This window comes from Calonectris borealis, chromosome 3 (assembly GCF_964195595.1).
Source record: "Calonectris borealis chromosome 3, bCalBor7.hap1.2, whole genome shotgun sequence".
Lineage (NCBI taxonomy): Eukaryota > Metazoa > Chordata > Aves > Procellariiformes > Procellariidae > Calonectris > Calonectris borealis.
The window spans coordinates 17,268,158-17,287,535 of record NC_134314.1 but is presented as its reverse complement, the minus strand read 5'-3'; the positions used below and the strand labels follow the sequence as shown (position 1 = coordinate 17,287,535).

General features: G+C 38.3%; 1 protein-coding gene across 4 annotated transcripts in view; it reads left to right on the top strand.

The window, feature by feature from the left end:
• Window positions 1-19,378, top strand: part of TAF1B (TATA-box binding protein associated factor, RNA polymerase I subunit B) — a 54,688-nt gene that overhangs the window by 16,291 nt on the left and 19,019 nt on the right. The gene's annotated exons all lie outside the window — the stretch shown is intronic.

Sequence of the window (19,378 nt, the reverse complement as noted above, 5' to 3'; positions counted from 1 at the left end):
AAATTTATTCTTATGTTGTAGAGTTCAGTTTTGCATTATTGGAGCCTGTGCAGTAACCAGTGTACTCTGTGACTTGGAGTGCTTTATCTTTAACGAGTCTTATTAAGCTGAGTACCTAAGTTAAAACAAAATCGATAAGTACTTGTGGAGAAAAAGGTATTCAGGACTGCTTTTGGAACACTCAGATATAGGATTTGGCTTCACATTTAAGGGCAATATCCTTTTTGGTGCTTATTTAAAATATCTCTTGAATTTGTAATTCCATATTCTTTTCATAAAATATGGTTTAGATGCTCTCTCTTGTTCTGTTTCTGCTGTACTGGTTGAAATATATCAAACCTAAAATCTACATAAGGGGTTATGGCCCTTCTAGAAGCTGAATAGTGATGGACAGTCTTCAGTAAAATGTAAATTGCCCTTATTTAAGGTTACTATGTATTGTGGTAACGATTAGCCACTGGTGTTTGTGTTGCAGAAAAAAAGTTTATTATGGATTTTTGAAGTGTGCAAATAAAATCTTAGCTTTTAAGAGCAGAAAGCGGCAATTCTGCTAACAGGAAAAGCTAGGTTTTGGTCTGCTATAAGGTGTTTGTGGCCCAAGCCGTCAGTGATGATGTTGCGAGTAATTTTACCGTTCTCCAATATGTAGCTTATATTCAGCAGGTCGTGAGTTGTTCAGAAGCTAATTTGTAGCACTTTTTTTTATACCACTGCTATCCTGTCTGGATAAATAATAATTATGACGTCAACTTCTAAAAATCAGGAGATAAATTTAATATAAAACGTCTTGATTTCTTTTTCTGTCTTAGATCTTTCCTTAATAGAAAAGATACATCAGGTTGAAATGTGGGTGTAAGATTTTTTTTTTAAAACTCTTTTAATTCTCAGTCTCTCTGTCCTTCTCTGCCTCCATCCTTTGGAGGTGTTTTTGTCTGGCAAAAATGGTTACATAGAACTTGTATTCTGGCCTGACTAAATAAAATACCCCCCCTCAATCCTACAAATCACACAGATAAAATTTTCATATGAATTGCAGCTGTGAAACTTGTACCATGCCTCAAAGTGGGATATCTGGTTTGCAAAGAGGAGATGACAATTGCCCTTGGAGGATCTTTCTGCTTTCTTTTGGGATAGAGCTGTTTCATGCAGGATGATCTGATGCCAATCCTGAAGGTGATTTCATCAGTCCCTATTAGCTTGCTTTCTCCCAGAGCTGTCAGTTTGGATTGTTCTACTATCCCTCCACGAGCACACTTCCACTTTGGATTGTAGCACGTCCTGCTGCGGGAGCGGGACTTCACAACTTGAGAGCCACAAGGTGGTCAATTTAATCTCGTTCCACCTTTTATATAAAAAAGGAAGTCTAGCCACTTCACCCTCTGTCTTAAACACTTATATAGCATATATGCCTTTTCCTTTTTTACAAACTGGGAAAAAAACCCCTAAATCTGATTTTTTTTTTTTGTCTTAATATTGCTTATGATGAGTCTGTATCTAGTGTGGTCTGCTATTTAGCTTACAGGAAATTGCTGATCTAAAAGCTGAATTTGTGTAACTTTTGACTTCCATCTTGCTTGTCTGTGATAATGACACCTGCACGCCTCACTTCCAAAGTATAAGTAGATGTACATACTAATCAAGTCATCTCTTAACTTTGTTTTCATTGAGATACATAGGTAAAGTTCTGTAAGCTTACCGTACAGTTTTGTTTTCCAGCCACTCCAGTATTATTGTGGCTTCCTCCTTCCAGGAATATCTGCTTCCTACTTTACCTTCAATGTTCCTCTAGTAACGCATTCTCAGGTTTATTTGGTTTTAACATTTTGTCTACTATCATTGGGCTGATAATTGCAAAAACCTTACTAGCTGTTTCCTATATCTTATGTTTCAGAACTGATCTTGCTGCTCATTGCAGCACTGAGATTACCAATAGCTTACTGTATCTGGTTTTGACATCTGAGTTTTGAGAAATTCAAGAGATGAGGTTATTGTCCTGGAGCAGGAAGTCAGATTGTGTAATGCTCCATCCTGAAAATACAGCCTGCATTCTTTTCTCCTTGGTGTTCTGTGTATAATATTCTACAGACAATTATCTTCAAAACCTTTATGGGATTATGACTGTTAATAACCAGGCAGGTAAGATGCTCTAATGCCATTATTTGTTGTGCTTGAAGTCTGGCTAACGTAAGCTGCAAACATGTTAAAAAAATCTTGATAACTGACAGGACTATTCAGTAGTCCTTTTTATTTTGAACAGGTTTTTAGTGCGTTTAATTATGTCCTATGGTAATTCCCTGCAGCCCAAATTTGAATCAAGAAATAGTTATGTCGTAGTAGCTTGAAGGATTTGAAGTCATACTAATGATACCAAGTATCATTTTATCAGTCAAATACAGATGAAGCCCAACTTGATAAGGCTCATCTTATATAAAAACATTCTCAGTGGCTTAAAGTTTTTTTTTTTCCCAGTAACGATTTCCCAGATACCCAAAATATACTGAATTTGTACAAGGTTGAAGTTGTTATAGCTTTTAAAAAAAAAAACACAACAATTATTAGATGAGTCACATCTACTTTCTATCTTTCTATATAGTGACGTGTGTATATGTACATGCACAAGGTTCTTTTTATGCCTCGTCATTTAGTAGTAATATTTCATATGTGAGGAATGTGACTAGTCTCGGGCTTTCCAGCTGATGAACTTCTGTGCTGTGTAATACAGGAATGGAGTCCATATCACTGACAATTTTTCCCTGTCCTGCGTACAATTTAGCAATTACAGGTGATTGCAGCATCTGTCATACAAGGAGAGGCTGAGAGAGCTGGGGTTGTTATCCGTGGGAAGAGAAGGCTGGGGGGGATTTCGGTAATGTGTATAAACACCTGACAGGAAGGAATGGGGATGGAGTCAGACTCTCTTCTTGGTGGTGCGCAGTGGAAGGACAGGAGTCAACAGGCACAAACTGAAATAGAGGAAATTCCATTTAAACATAAAACTTTTTTACTGTAAGCGTGATTGAACGCTGGAGCAGGCTGCCCTGAACCACTGTGGAGTCCGCATCTTTGGAGATGCACAAAACCTGACTGGACGCAATCCTGAGCAACTTGCTGTAGTTGACCCTGCTTTGAGCAGAGGCGTTGGACTCGACGGTCTCCAGAGCTCCCTTCCAACCTCAAGTATGCTATGATTCAAATGGTATAGTGTGTCTTGTATTCTATTTCACATTTTCAGTGTAGGTGGCAGATAAACCCTTCATGTTTTAGTAATGGAACAGCTAATAAGAAGGGCATAATTTTTCATTCTGCCCAAACTGAACTTTAAAATACCTGCCACAAAGATTATCGTATCTGGACACCTCTGTCTAGAAGTCTGGGAGCTCTGGCATAACTGCCTCATAAATAAAGAGAAAAGGAGCCTCCACCTCTTTGTATCATCTTTATCATGATGCATAACTGTTGGACACGTGTCAGGTCCTAGCTGGAGATAAGTACTACCTCACAAGTATTCTATGAAGGATAAAAGTACTTTATAAAAGATCTTTGTGTAAAATGAGTTATCTTCCATATGTGTTTATCTTTCCATTGCTCCAAGTCTCTTTTCTAAGCCTTCACTTGATCAGTCATCCTATTTATCCCTTCCTCTATTAAAATCATGGTTATGTTAGAAGTTAGCCTTTGGTAAATGGGTTTTACCTAAGTGCACGATCAGAGGGTTCACAGGGCAAAGAGCAGCAGTAGCAGGATGGTCCTGCTTAGTTCTTAGTTCAAAAGTTCTAAGTTCCAATACAAGAGAAGAAAAGCAAGTTTTTATCTTACTCTGCAAAATTTCATTTTTCTAAAACAAGTATTCTTACTCCATTTGATTAAAACCTTTTTTTATGCATCAGGAAAGAATAAGACATTTAAGTTTTGGGTTTTGTTATATGTAGGAGATCAAGTTTTCTTCTTGCTATTTGCAATTTGTTTAACTACAGTAAATCCCTGCTGATCTTTAGGCTTGTGCCAGTAGCCAACATGTCTTTGATGAGCACAGTCATGTTTTCTCTTTTAGGTGGAAGTCATCTTTGTTTGCTTTTTAATGCAGAGGATATCTATTTCTTTACAAGCATGCTAATATAGGAGTTAAAACAAATTTGTAAATTAGTAGTAGTATGTATAAAGTTCTGTGGGTAATTTGCTTTCAGCTTGTTTTATTTTTACTGATAGTTTCTGTCCTTCCGTGGAGCTACACACTAATTCCCTCTTCCATTTCTGCTTGAAGTAGGGATATATCCTTAAGATACACATCCTCTATTTTGCTTTTAGGGATTTATCTTTATCCTCATACAAAATTGATTAAAGCATCCCTTTTCTCTTGAGCTAGCAACAACTTGTCCTTGCCATAGATCTGTTTTTCCTTGCATTTTTGACTTAGGACTGTATACCTGATTACCTTTTATGTAATTATTTTGTTTGTGCTTTAAATTTGGTTCTGCTTTGCTGTCTGAAGTTTACCTTTAACTTTCATTACTTTTTATGAAACTCATTACTTTTTGGCGTATTTTACCATTAATGCATTGTAGATTGATTTTTTTTTTTTATGTCCAACAATAATTTTTTGTTTTGATTCTCACGTTCTTAACACACACACACGCAAACTTAAATGTACGTGCATATATAGGTAAGCAGGTCACTCCCATGGCTGTTGGGCAACATGATTTAGTAAAGTATTGAAGATAACAAACACGTCACTTTGGAGTATGTGCTGTGTGGAACAGGATAGGTGTAGTCTCATAAATGTCCTTCAGATCCTGTTGTTCTGAAGAGCTTCGGGAATGGTCATCTTTTTAGATGCACAAGTATCTGGACTTGGCAAGGAGCCCGATGCATGACCTCAGTGAAGTTCCCTTCTTTCAATCTCTCCTCCAACTTTAAAATAACGCCTTTTTTCCTAAACTTATTAAGAACCTTTTTTTTTTTTTTAGGGGATAGGGGGGCTAGGAGAAAGTTGAGCTTGGTGAGTGTTAGATGAATTCTATTTAGAAATTGTTCACCAACCTGCCCTCAAAGACAAAAGCAATGGGTATTTACCAGATTGTCCTTGCTACTACTTCTGCCCTGGAGTGGGGTCATGGACGGCTTCTCTGTCTCCGAGCGTGCACTCGATCCCACTGTCTATGTCATTGATGAAGATATTAAACAGTATTTTCATCAATGACATAGCGGAATCGAGTGCACCCTCAGCAAGTTTGCAGATGACACCAAGGTGAGGGGTGCGGTCGACACGCCTGAGGGATGGGATGCCATCCAGAGGGACTTGGACAAGCTCGAGAAGTGGGCCCGTGTGAACCTCATGAGGTTCAACAAGGCCAAGTGCAAGGTCCTGCACCTGGGTCAGGACAACCCCCAATATTGATACAGGCTGGGGGATGAAGGGATTGAGAGCCGCCCTGCCGAGAAGGACTTGGGGGTACTGGTGGATGAAAAGCTGGACATGAGCCGGCAATGTGCGCTCGCAGCCCAGAAGGCCAACCGTTTCCTGGGCTGCATCAAAAGAAGCGTGGCCAGCAGGTCGCGGGAGGTGATTCTGCCCCTCTGCTCTGCTCTGGTGAGACCCCACCTGGAGTCCTGCGTCCAGCTCTGGAGCACTCAGCACAAGAAAGACATGGACCTGTTGGAGCGGGTCCAGAGGAGGGCCACGAAAATGATCAGGGGGATGGAACACCTCTCCTGTGAAGAAAGGCTGAGAGAGTTGGGGTTGTTCAGGCTGGGGAAGGCTCTGAGGAAACCTTATTGCAGTACTTAAGTACTTTCAGTACTTAAAGGGGCCTTATAAGAAAGATGGGGACAGACTTTTTAGTAGGGCCTGTTGCGACAGGACAAGGGGGAATGGTTTTAAAGTAAAAGAGGGTAGATTTAGACTAGATATGAGGAAGAATTTTTTTACGAGGGTGGTGAAACACTGGCACAGGTTGCCCAGAGAGGTGGTAGATGCCCCATCCCGGAAACATTCAAGGTCAGATTGGACGAGGCTCTGAGCAACCTGGTCAGTTGAAGATGTCCCTGCCTATGGCAGGGGGGTTGGACTAGATGACCTTTAAAGGTCCCTTCCGACCCAAACTATTCTATGTATGAGCCTTTCTCCTTTTTTTTTCTTTTTTTTTCTTTTTTAATCTTAGATGGAAGTACCTGCACAATTCTAAATCTATCTGAAACCTTCTGTCTTCTGAGAGGGCCACTGAATGCTTCAGTGTTGACAGTGTTGTTGATACACCTTGCTGTCTAGGAACCTATGTCTTAAAAATGCTTCCTTTTTGTTTTATGATTTAATTCCATTTCTGTCTGTCTTCCTCTGTGTGTTTTTGTTTTGTTTTTTTTATAAGCCACAGAGTATTGCTGCCTTTAACAAGAAATGTACTTATTTAGGCAGCTTTGACCTTGCAACATGAGAAAATTAATATCCAGGTTACTTTTTGGTTGTCTTAGTATACATTATTTTTTTTTTTTTTGTTTTCTTTTACACATGCTACCTCCAACTTACCCATATTAACAGAAGCACTGTTTAGTTTGAATTCTGCTCGATGTAATTCACTTATTTCCAGCCTTAGATGTCTTGATTCTTAAATAACTCCTAGTGTTACTCTTCAGGTTTTTCCATGGCGCAGAAATGCTTTCTAAACTTCCAGCTGAAAAGGCTGTTAGCATCTTCCTTACCTTTGCCTGTGGAAAATTCTTGAATGCATCCTGGTAATGTGGCAGCGATATATTGGGCTTGTTAGAAATTAGTGTTGTGGACAAAAGGAAAAGAATCATGAAACTCAAAAGCACGTGTCAGGATTTTCTCCCCTTTCTCCCACCTAACTGAAAGGCTTCTTGTTTCTTTCTTCTCCCTGATATCTTTTTTTTCTTTCAGGCTTGTCTTTATGCATAAAAATGATGTCTGTTTTTATCTGTCAGATTAGGCCAGTAGTTGTGGGCAGCTCTCCATTGTGTTCAGTTTAATAAGAATTTTAATTCATGCTCCATTATGAATTGATGTTGGCTTTGATGGAAAAAGGAAGAGTTTGAAAAGAAATATTTGCTGCCCTAAGAAAAGGTCTAATTCATCCAGGGTCTTCCTTTTCCTTAAAATAACATGTAATAGGTGTTGAAGTAGGAGCCATAATGTATTTATAAAGTAGACTAAAGCTAAAGAGAAGTTTAGCTCTTTTGAGAATGTGCCACTTCAGTGCAGAGTGTTTTATTCTATATGATGCTTTGGATTTATTTTATTTGAGTTGGAGGAGTATATACCTTGCATGCATGCGTGCACATACAAACCCTCCCTAGTTTGGATTATTAAATTTCTTCCCTCTTTTATTTGGGAATGAAAGGCTTGCTTTAAACATGGAGAGAAGATCATTCTTCTCTATGCTGTCTGGAAATTTTCCAATTCTTTGGTTTCTTCTCTTACCGTATCCTATAGCTTGTATTTTCTTTTTGTTCTTCTTTTCTGTTTCTTTCTTTACTTTTTTTATTTTTACGTTTTGCTTGATTTTATTCTTGGCAGCACTTTTGTATCCGTATTGCTCTGCCACTAATCCTTCTGCCACCCATCTTTCTATGTCAGCTTCAATCAAATCTCACTTCTGCTGAGGATTTGAAAGATCCGATTTCTGAGATGAATTTGCCAAGATTTTCCTCTGGTATCAAGGATGCTTCTGTTTTGCTCCTTTGTTCTGCATGCTTTGCTTTCCAGCGGAGCAGCTCTTGAGTTTTGAGTATAATTATGAGTTACGGTCTTCCAGTGAGACTTTGTGATAATTTTTTTTTATTTGCGTCCCCTTTAGCTATCCCATAAAGAAGAAAAAGGTTTTTCAGAGCAGCAACGCCAGTAGATTGTGCTGTCTTCCTTGTGGGAGCTGGAGCTTCAGTTGTCTCTGTCCTCTCCTGACCTTATGAAGGTTGCTTGACTGACAGGATATTTTTAGCTTCCATTTTTCCCATTGCCATTGTATTATTTTGTTCAGGATCCGTGCCAAGCTAATCATTCTAGAGTTCCTGAATCTCCCCTTTTACATTTTTTTTTAAATACTGTGTATTAATGTGGAGAGTACTTTGATGTTTAGGATTTCTTAAGATTATTTAAAAAACAACATTTGTGTTTCAGAGAGCTCCTCAGTTATTTCCTTGAAGCTTCTTGTGTGTAAATTATCTGGGCCTCTCCTTTGTAAAATAGTCAGTTTTATCAGATACTGGTTTGCTTTTTTGCAGACATAATTTTTCTCTTCCTTACATACGATTTTAAGGAGATGGAATCATATCCTTTTTCCAGTTACAGAACAATCTTGCTTTTTCTTCGTATTTGTTTCATGACTTACCCATTTACCTGTGGCATTGAAATTCAAGGTTTTAGGTTTTGTTTTTTTTTTTTAGTGTCCCTGCTGCTTACAGCTTAGTCGCCTTTACCTCTTGTTTCATTGCAGAATATCTATAGTGCTGTTTCTTGCCTTTTTTTATCCAGGAGATTGTCCCTGAGCACTATGCAGTCAAATCCCCCCTCTGCTTCAATAGGGGGATCTTTTATTTGTGGTTTTCCCTTTATCCCATTATCCCACAATAAAAAGAGGGATATGACAGACCTGTCTGGCAGTGTAGTCACCTACCAGCACTGTATTTGGAGAGGTCTAAAGCATGTGCTTTCATGTCTAGGAGCTACACATTTTTGTATCATTTACTATCCTACTTGAGAACAAGGTTTAAACTCGGGACTTGTATCCTTGTGCAGTACTACCCAGTGCGGGACTTGTCTTCCAGGTTGAAAATGATGATGTAATGATAATAATTTATGTTACAATATGGTTAAATGTTGCTCAGCTTTAATATGGCAAGAAGGTTAAAGATATCAAACCTCAGATTTAGCCCCCCTTTCTGATTCTCTTCGTTTCAGGCAACGTTACAGTTGGAATACAGTTATTAATACTTGCGCTGTATAAACATTTTGTGCCTTGTGACCATCTAACAACTCAGTTGCTCGGTAAAAACTGGTTTGAATTAAATGGGGATGTGCCACAAAAATGTATTTGAATCAATTCAGCATTGTTCAAGCATAGTAAAAGCCATTTTGTTTTGTAAATTTAGCTGACAGGTTTAAGTAGTTTAAGACGCCTCCTGATTTTGATTTCCCTGTGAATGTTGGGGGCAGAAGAACTGTCAGGTAGCCTGGAGGAAAACATAAAATTGGAGGGTTTCTCATGGATTAAGAAAAGAAGATTGCTTGGTATTTTGACGATTACCTGCTATATACAACCAAAACTAGGACTTGTAGTTTTCAGCTTTCGAGGCTAATGGCTCAATTTTAGAAGTAATTTGGCATTCAGTCCTCATTAATTTCTAATAATCTCTGCCAACTTGTTATAAAGTGTGAGGGGGTTCATGTAATTTATGCTGCTAGGATTGGTTGAATAATTTGGCTATGTTCTGACCAGAAGTAGCATCAGTATTACAGGTTTCTTTAAAACTAGTTCTTTGAATATACAGTACCAAGTAACATGTGAAAACTGTCTATCACTTCTGCATCTAAGTGTATTGCTTGGCTTATTCACATTGGAAACACCTGTTTGCATTTTCTTGCAGATACTTTGAGCTGCCTCTGTTTTGTTTTGTTTCCTGCAGTCAGGAGCATATCACAAATGGATAAAATATTTTACTGTGTTTGAAGTGCCTAAACTTAGACAGATAGGATCTTCCTTGTGAGGCTTTGAAAAGTAGCTACCTCTCTCACTTACTGAGAGCGTTTTCATTAGCTAACTTAAATGTAGATACTGAAGAAGGATAGATAGAGATTAGCAGAGGGGCTGTTATTAGAGTATTGAGGCTTCTCTCTTCTTGCCTATGCTCAGCTCTTTTCCTGGAGGGCTGGGCAAGCTCGTAGAGTTTGCATGCTGCTTTCACTCACGGTAGTAATTCCTCCCACCTTGCACCAAGAACAAAGCCCAAGTACTTTTCCATCATTCTTTTGAATACAGAAAAAATGAGTATCTTCTTACATAAGAACATAGATGAGTGTGAGCTTTACAGACCACTTTATACTGTGTGGTGAGCACAGGAAAGAGTGAGGTCTGTGCTCAAACCATGAGGTGCTCAGGGAAAAGCACGATGTCTGTGAGGACGTTGTTGCTTGGGGATGGCTGTAGAGCACACTGCTTGTAACTGCCCTTCTGCATACGTAGAGCCAGGGGATGGATAAACTCTAGCCGTGCCATAAACTTATATGAAGTTTGTAATACTGACCACTGAAGATCCTTAGAGCTCTCATGATGACTGTTTTTAGCATCGCTAAAAATACAGGTATTTGTCCTGCTCTTCAGGCTAATGCCTTCTTCAGGTTTGCTGGTATTGTTCCTCAGTTTGTACCCTAAATTGGATGCAATGTGGCTGAGTGCTTTTATACAGCAAATGATATTTCATTCTGTGTGATTGTTTTATATCAAAGGTGCTATTTATGGTACTATAATTTCATCAACTTAAAAGCAGAAGGATTAGCATTTGCTTCATTACAGAGTTTGGGTATGTGAATAGAAGTTTATAAACTTGACAGTATTTCTTAAGTGCTCATGTTTCTTTAGTTGTGGGTGTGGATTTAGTCTCCTAATTATAGTACTCTTCTAGGAGGGGCAGATGAAATGAATCACTGTTCTAGGGCTTTATGTTTTTTGTCCCACTGTCTAAGGAGGACTGAAATTCCTCTATAATTCTGTATTCTGAATATTGCATGAGGACACTGTACTGAAATTCTTACTGTGGAAATGATTTATACCACTTGGTGACTGCTTTGGTATTGATAATTTGATAGGTGACAACAAAGTGTTCTCTAAACTGACATTACTGTTTTGAATGCTGACATGTTAAATCATTTCTAGTCTGAGGATGGTTTTTAAAATAAAATGGTCTGCTGACCATTTTTGATGAGTAAACCTTGTAGGAAAAAGTAAAATGCTTATCATTGGTGCAAGTAAAGACTACTTACGCTTGCAGAAGTCATTTTTAAAGAAGAATGATAATTTTAAACAAAAAATCCCAGTGTAAACAAAAGTATACCTACAAGTTGCTTAGTCTTCATCATTCTATTCAGTCTTGTTTTTTCACTGCTGTTCTCTTTTTTCTTGACAAAATTCTTAATTCTATGTTATGAGCAGTTTGGAAAAAGTCTTGCAAAAGATTTATTGGGGGGGAGCAGAAGGAACAAAAAAAAGGCAAACCTGCCCCATTCTGCATCTACTGAAATATGTAATCTCTGAGTTTCACAGTTGTGAGAATACGGATGGAACAAATACACTTGAAGTTTCTCAAATTTTCTTCCCGTCCAACAGTTAACTTGAAAAAATTCCTTGAGTCTATTTGGAGAACATAGCAGTAAGTAAAGAAAAAATGAGTGGGGAGGAGACCTTAAAGGACAGATAAAATACAAGTTTTGGGTTTTTTGTATGGCATCATTACAATGGGTAAGCATTACACATTAGTTTTTCGCTTTCTTTAAAAAGAGATTATAATTTATTGACTGACGAGCTGCTATTAAAACACACAGATATACTTTATATTTCAGCAACGTCTGATTTGTGTCCAAGCACGCCCATGAGGTACATGTCAATCAATAGATTTGTCCACGCTATTACGTTTGTTAAATAGGAAGAGATTTTATTTTTTAAAGAATAAAATCTGTAGCATTCCCTGAAAGCTGGTGTTATCAATGCTATTATGTTTATGTACCAGCCTTAATTTAAATATCTGTGTGATATTAATTATACATGTTTCTGTAATCTCTTCATGATTCTGGTTTTGAACATGCCATTGTTGTAGCCCAGCTACATTGGAATTATTTTCTTATAACTCCTGACTTCCAGTAAAGAAATGGAGATCAACTTTATGTTAATGTATAAATCTGTCATGCACCCATATTTTAAATACTCCATGGAATTCTGGTTGGGTTTTTTTGCTTTTCTTACCCTCTGTCTTCTCAAAGTTATAGAAGAACTAAGAGGTACAGAGAGTCACAACAAGGATATCAAATATAGGGACAGTTTTCCTACAAGCAATAATTAACTTTATCTACTTACCTTTCAACCTAAAGAAGAGGTGACTAAGAGGAAGATGAGGTGATAGTTTGTAGAACATGGTTAGGAGGCAACTGTTCAATGTCTCTTCCAATACAAGGACTGGGAGATGTCAGAAAAGGTTGCTGGTCTGCAGGTTCAGAATCAAACAGCAGGAAATGCTGCTTCATATGTTTTGTGGGTAACTGGTGAAAATCCTGGCGGTAGGATGTTCTGGATGTTAAAAGGGCCACATAATGATTGGACAAATGCCACGAAAGAAAAGGTATCTGGAACTAAAAAATACAGAGATCTCACTGCTGACTCAGCCACAAATGGTGTGAAGATACGTGGTAAAGTGTCATTGTGGCTTGCTTGGTTCCTAAATTCTTCCCTACGCATCTCTCTTGCTCACTGCTGGATGCAAGGCTAAATAGATCTTTTTGGATTCATGTGCTACAGCCACTTTTTTTTTTGTTCTGGGATTTCAATTAGGGTTTCACTTTGTGGTTTTTGTGTTCTGGGAAGACTTTTTTTAAGATTGTAAAACTTTATTTTTCATTAACTAGTTATCTCACAACAACTCTTTTTAAAGTCATAGTTCAAGCCTTTAAGTTAGGGGAGCTGAATACCGTCCTTTAACGTTTCAGATTTAGGGATCTGGGAATGTTTCTTATTCAACTTGAAAAATGTTGAGGAATGATTAAATGGTAGAAGTATGCAAAATCATTGCTTAAAAGGGGTATCTCTAGCCTATGGCAAAGAATCCTAAGCAATGAAAACTACAGCTTTCTTAAGCAAAAACTTTTGCTTTTTGAAAAAAGATTTTGCATGCTTCTATTTTTCTAGTGATCCTTTGGTTTGTTTTGGTGGAGGAACTAAAGCAATTGCTTGTTTAAAAACTCACAATGTAAAATATCTTACTGTTGAGTAGTAGTGATGATCCCAATGCCAGGAGGAAGAAGGAACGTTTGCAAGAAGTCTGGCCTAGAAATGTGGCAAGAGGAGAAACGTGAAAAGCCATGTAAGAGTAAACAAATTCTAGGTCATGGGGGAGCCATCTTGGAATGGCAGAGATGGCAGCTTAAGGGTTTTTGTACTTTACCTGTAATATTTCTAAACACCCTTCAGTTCTGTGCAATTTTTCTTGGCCCTAAAAGTAAGCACAGGTCTTGGATTTGTGAACAGGTTAGTCTAATATTATCTTCTTTTCATGTCTTTGAATAGTGATTAAGGTTTTAAAGTTAAGCATATGGAATTTAGGAATTGCTGGAATGAATTTGCTTTTAGCTGAGACTGATATAATAAGCGCGCTAGGGTGTAGTCATTAATCATTTCATCTCATCTTGTTTCTAAACCAAGATAGCGTCTTAGTTTAGCATGCAGAAAATAATGAGTTGCTCTGTATCTTTTCCTTTTCTTCATTTAATGTGGGAATTTAAGCCTGCTTTAGCACACGCTGTGCGAAGCCAGCACAGTTGCAGAATATTTGGTTCTTTCTCTTCTTTTGATGCTGGTCTTCCCCCTCATCACGCGACGGTGCCTTCAGCTGCTCCTCCACAGCCGTGCTCTCAGGGGTGGTGGTGTGCTGCTCTATCACAAGGTGGAAAACTGGGACAAAGAGACCTGCCTGAGGCAACAGGGTGGTTTGTGGCACCGTGGTGAGGAAACCTGAAGATTTCCTAAATCCTGTAAAGTTGTCCCCGTATTTAATTTTTTTTTCACACTGGCTTTTCAAAAGGATTTCATATCACTTAATAATCTGCTACTGGCTAATACCCCTGTCTTCAAGTCATCACGCAGCTTATCGGAAACTGCTGCCGTTTGGATTGTCTCACACTCCAGGTTTTGGTGGATTGCATATTTATATTTTAGTTTGGATCTGATTCAAGTGAAGTAATTCCTGACTAAATCTATTAATAAACTAATGAGTGCAGGTCAAAATGTTTGCTCTGTTTTCACCCAGGGTGTTCAGACCAGAATGACAATGGCTTTCTGCTTCCCTGGAAAGTGTATCCACCAGACTGGCTTTTAGACACATTCCTCTGTTTGCTGAGGTCCTGTTCTAAAAACATTCAAGGTCTGATGTGTAAGAGCCTCTTTTCCTGACTAAAATTTGGATGAGCTTAACTGCCGTATGATTTTTTTTTTTTCTTTTAGTGGTAACTATTTAAAGAATTCAAATTAAGACAGAAGCCAGTCATTCTGGTTTATTTTAAAAAAATCTTCTAAGAGGTATAAAATTCTAGCCGTACAAATTCTGCTAATCAGCTGTGCTGCTTTTACTTTCCAAAACAAGCAGTGATTCCTGCTTTGGGCTGCTGGTGTTTTGAGATACCTTGTAATCTTACTTTTGTTGGGGGTGGGTGTCTTTCCATCTGTGGGATTTTTTTTTTCTGTCTGTATATTTTTTTGTGCATTTGAACAGGTGCATGCAGTACTTGTTCAGGATAGAAAGTAGTGCAGAATGAAAAGAAGCAAGGGTGAGGCTTTTATTTGAAAGAAAAAAAAAAAAGGACCTGAGGAGGAAGTTCACTGCTGAAAGGGTTATTGTAATCAAGTTTATCATGGGAGCTTGCTGTTGTGTAACAGAAACTCTAGCTTGTCCATACCTGTCTTAAAGCATTACTTAATGAAGAAAGAAAACAAACCTACCAAAATATTTACAAAATTCAATAAAATTTGTTCCCAAACTCTTAATTTTCAATACATTATGACAGTTGAGCTCCTTATTGGATTACTCTCTCCATTTGTAGAAACTACATTTTTTAGAAAAGTGATATTTGTCAGAGTTAGCTTGTGAGCATGATCAGGCTAACACTCCAGCACGTGTCTCTGTTGGTTTAATAATACTGAAACTCATTTATTCAAAAACCACGTTAGCCAGGAATCATGTAATGAACAAGATGTCTTCCTCTGAAAGTAGCATATTGAAAGGTCTGCTATGCATCCAACGAAAATCTCTTCTCTTTTTTTTTTTTTTTTTTTCCTAGTAAAGAAGTACATCTGTACTGGATGTTCAGTTAGCTTTTTCTCTTGTGTGGGGATTGCTGGCTCATCCACATGCCATCTTGAATTCTTCAGTAAAAACTGCCTGTCTCAATTTAATGCAGTCTAATGTCCTAGCACACCTAGATTTTTTTTCTCTCAAAAATGTATAAACATTGTTTATTGAGTCATCTTCTAAAATTAATATTTTTTTCTATCCAAAGATCCTTCTCACTTTCTCTGCAACAATGATCAGGAGTAATTTGGGATTTTAAGATGTAGTAGCTGTTTCAGCTGAGACAGTTATCAAAGGAGAGAGCAAGAGAGAGGCTGCCAGTGTGACGACTACTATGATTTTCAAATGGTATCTTGACTTTCCTTCCCCCCCCCCCCCCCCCCATGTGTTGCCAGGCAGATAATTTGGGCAACATGTTTGCCTGGCTTCAAGGTGGACAAATTGATTTCATTATCTTGTGTTAACCTTCAGCTTTCCTTTCTGCTTGACAAGAGGCTTGTAAAGCAGCAACTCTAAGTGTGTGCTTGGTCTCTTTATGTTTTTTCTAGTGGAAGAAGTCTCATGAGATGCGTATTTCTTAGCATTTATCTAAATGGAGTTGTAGCAGTTTCACCCATCTTTGTTCTTCTTGTCATTTGGTTCCCTTTTAATAATTCCAGGCACACCCTCTCGCTGTTACATCAGCATCTGTATGTGATTCATGGATATCAGAGTTTGAAGAAATGTATCTGCTCGTTTAGTCCACATAAAAATGGTTGTACCGAGTCAGACTCCAGGCTCATTGAGTCTGGTCTCCTGTTTCTGATAGCGACCTAGGAAAGGATGTAGGAGCAGAGTGCAGTGGCTCTCCCCAGTATACTTTCACACTCACCAGCAATTCACAAGTCTGGGACATTTCTACACAGCAGTGGTAACAGTGCTTACAATGCCCAGCCTTTACAGCGCGCATGTCTTTTCTGTATACCCTGTGCTCTAGCAAAGAAGGCATTCATGAAAAATTTAGCTTGAGAATACACAGAATCTATAGTGGGCATGGTGGTGTTGGGTTGACGGTTGGACTCGATGATCTTAGAGGTCTTTTCCAACCTTAATGATTCTATGATTCTATGATCTAACTGTGCAACACAGTTGACTACACTAGTTTTGCTATCTAACCTAGCTGGGGAAAAAGTATTAGTGAGTGCTGGTTATTTTTTGAAGTTCGTATTCATAATAAAACACTGAGTTAAAGCACATTTAATTTGTGTGTGATGGCTGTTGCATTAGTTTGCTGCTGTTCCAGGTGGGTTGGTGATGGTCCCTGGGAAGGTGGACAGAAGTTAGGCAAGGGTGAAAAAAAAAGTAATTTAAAAAATATACATCAGGCAAATTCATTGGTGCGTGTTTGTATGGGAGGTAGCCAGATTGGCAGTACTGCCAAAGTACCTACAAAACATGAAAAAAAAATCTTTAGTAATGTAGGAGTTTGGGCTAGCCGACGACATTAAGGATGTAGTACATAACGACTGGTTCACAAGGTCATTTCATTCAGTTTTAAATACTAATTTGGGTGTGAATTTCACAGCTGATACAGTTATGATCTTTACTGTCATTTATTTTATGTAACCTGCATGCACTGTGGCTGGCATCATCCCACATCAGGCTTATGCTGCAGATGACCAGATATATCTGAACCAGTAGAGCAGCAGAAGCAATGTAAGGTGAACCAGGCTCTATAGAGCACTCGACTGCTGTGCTCGTTGTTGGTACCTAATTTTACCTTACAGTAAAGCTAGTTTGGGTTCCTGGCAATGTGTGTTTCATTGCAGGCTATATTCAAAGATGTTTACACACGTTAGGGCATCCACTTGATTTATTACTTTTACAATATCTTTTGTTTTATGAACATGTCTTGCTTTATGCAAGGATTGAACCAAAATTCTGGATTGTGTTGTAAAAACCCCTTCTCCAACCCTCCTAACTTGATGTTTTCCAAATCTTCAAGTTAAATTGCTTTCTTGGTCCATTTCCTGAGAAGTTTGGTACACTCTTTTTCAAACTTTGTCTAGGTTGACTTGGTCATCTTAAAAATGATGAAGCCTTGCTGGTTTTTAGATAATTCCAAGCATATCCAAACTGTAAATGTCAAAGATTCCCAGAGACCTACAAAAAGCCAATAATGAAAAAGTGAAGTTGGACCTTACTAGATTCTAGTATTAAATGGTCATTAAGAGAATCACTTAGGAAAGATGTCCACTGCTGAACACGAGCAGCACAGGTGAAGGTAGAGCCTTAGAGAATGTGCAGGCATGGGAAGAAAGTGTTCTCAGGATGGAAATTCACAGGTAGGAGGAGGACAAGGAAGGGAACTGTGCTGCGAAAAAAGTACTGAACAGGAGAGGAGGATAGAAGGGGAAAAATATAAAAGAGAGAATTTACATCAACTCTATAATTAATTCTTTTCAGAAAGGGTAGAACATTATCACAATAAACTGAACTGTGAATATGTAAGTAATGGCTGCTGAGATATTGTCCTGATACAGGAGAAGGAAACAGCCTATACAGTCATCTAAGAAGAGAGTCAGTCAGACCACATTTAAAACAAGAAGCTATGGAGCCTGCAAATGAATCTAGAAAGCCAGCCAATGCATACTGTTTTCTACTTGTTGATCAGCAACATTCTGATATTGTCCAAACAAGTAGGAGAGGCTGCAATCTTGGCTTACCCAAAACAATTACCTGTTACTGTGATCTGATTATCATGCTAATAGTTTGGCTCATCTGCTTCTGAAAACCAGCTTGTTCTTTTCTAATACAGGTGAAAAATTTCTGTGTAAGTTTGAAAGATAAAGGCAACTGATTTAAATAGTCTAATGAATATTTATCATCATGAAAATCTTGTTCTAGACACTTCTTCACCAACTCAACAGTATTTTGTCCTATGCTCAGTTGAAGATGAGGGGAAAAAAGAAAAGGAAAAAATATTCTCAAGTAGTACTCATCTTTCCTACTGCTTTCTGGAGAAGACCTGAAGTTACCATATTTGTCACGTGTGGGAATAAGATACAAAGACTTTAAAGACAAAACAGTTAAGAAAAGTTCTCGGTAACCTCTGTACCCAATCTAGACAAGTTATAGACTCTGTCAGTGTTGTTGATCAGTCTTGAAGAAATCCCAGCTTGCGAAACACCTGAAAAGGCTAGCAGGTGGCATAACTTTAGAAGAGTTTTCTGTCAGTCTTCCTGAAATTATTAAGTGCCCTCAAGGGTTTGTAACTCAGTTTTATATGTGGAGTGTTTCCCAGGTTCTTGAAACACAGTGAGAGCTCAGTAACTCCACATGGTGATGGACAGGGGAGTTGTCCTAATATTTAGCACAGAAATACAACTTGAAAATATGTAACGCAAAATTTTTTAATTTATGATTGGATAAGTGAAAGTTATACTTGGAGAGCGTGTAGCGTATGATCTAACGCTGTCCCCTCTTGTCCAAGTACTCCTCCCTTGGGGTTTAGTCATGGGGTGCTGGAGGCAGAGTTTTTTCATCTGAAGGAGGGAGGTCCCAGCTCTAGATCTTGCTTTCCTAGTTGATTTGCTGGTTGACTTTCAGTGCAACTTGTTTTATCAGGTTCTTTTCTTCTGGCAGAGATGAATAGCTAGGTAGAAGGTGATAACTTTTATTAATTTTGAGGCTGCTTGTTTGCTGTATCTTGTTTTTTCTTAATGTTGTCCTAACATTTGCTATGTTGGTTGTTGTTTCTGTTGGGTGTTCTTTCTGTTTTAACCCTCCCAGTGTGTATGAAACTTTGCAGAATAAGAGATTTGCTGTATGAAGTCACAGCTCTTTCAGAATTAAACAAAATATGAACAAGGTATCTAATGACTGGTGAAAATTATCAGTGCTTGGTTACTGAAACACGCTACAGACTCCACAGTCCTCAAGCTTTCAGCCTTCAGCCCTTTGCTATGATGTGTCCCACTGAGATGTGATCTCGTGTTGGATTCAGCTTACGCTTGCAGTTTACAGTTCAAGAGATTACTGCGTACTCCTTGGAAGCGTGGTGTTCAGTTCAACTTGCATCGTCATGACTCAGCGCTGTGTGGCAGAAACATGAGTACTACAGTGAATGTTTTTGAGCTTAGGGGGTCAAGCCCTGGAAAATAGCAATTGATTTGGTTGATCTTTATGGTGGATTAGTATGCCTTTCCTAGATTTGCACGTCCAGTTGTATTTACATCTCTCTGTGAACACACATAAACTAAAAACTGTTTTTGTCTGTTAATGTCCTTTCTAAAATAACCCAAATGATAGCTCTCGGTTAATTTTTATTTGTAGTTTTTACACC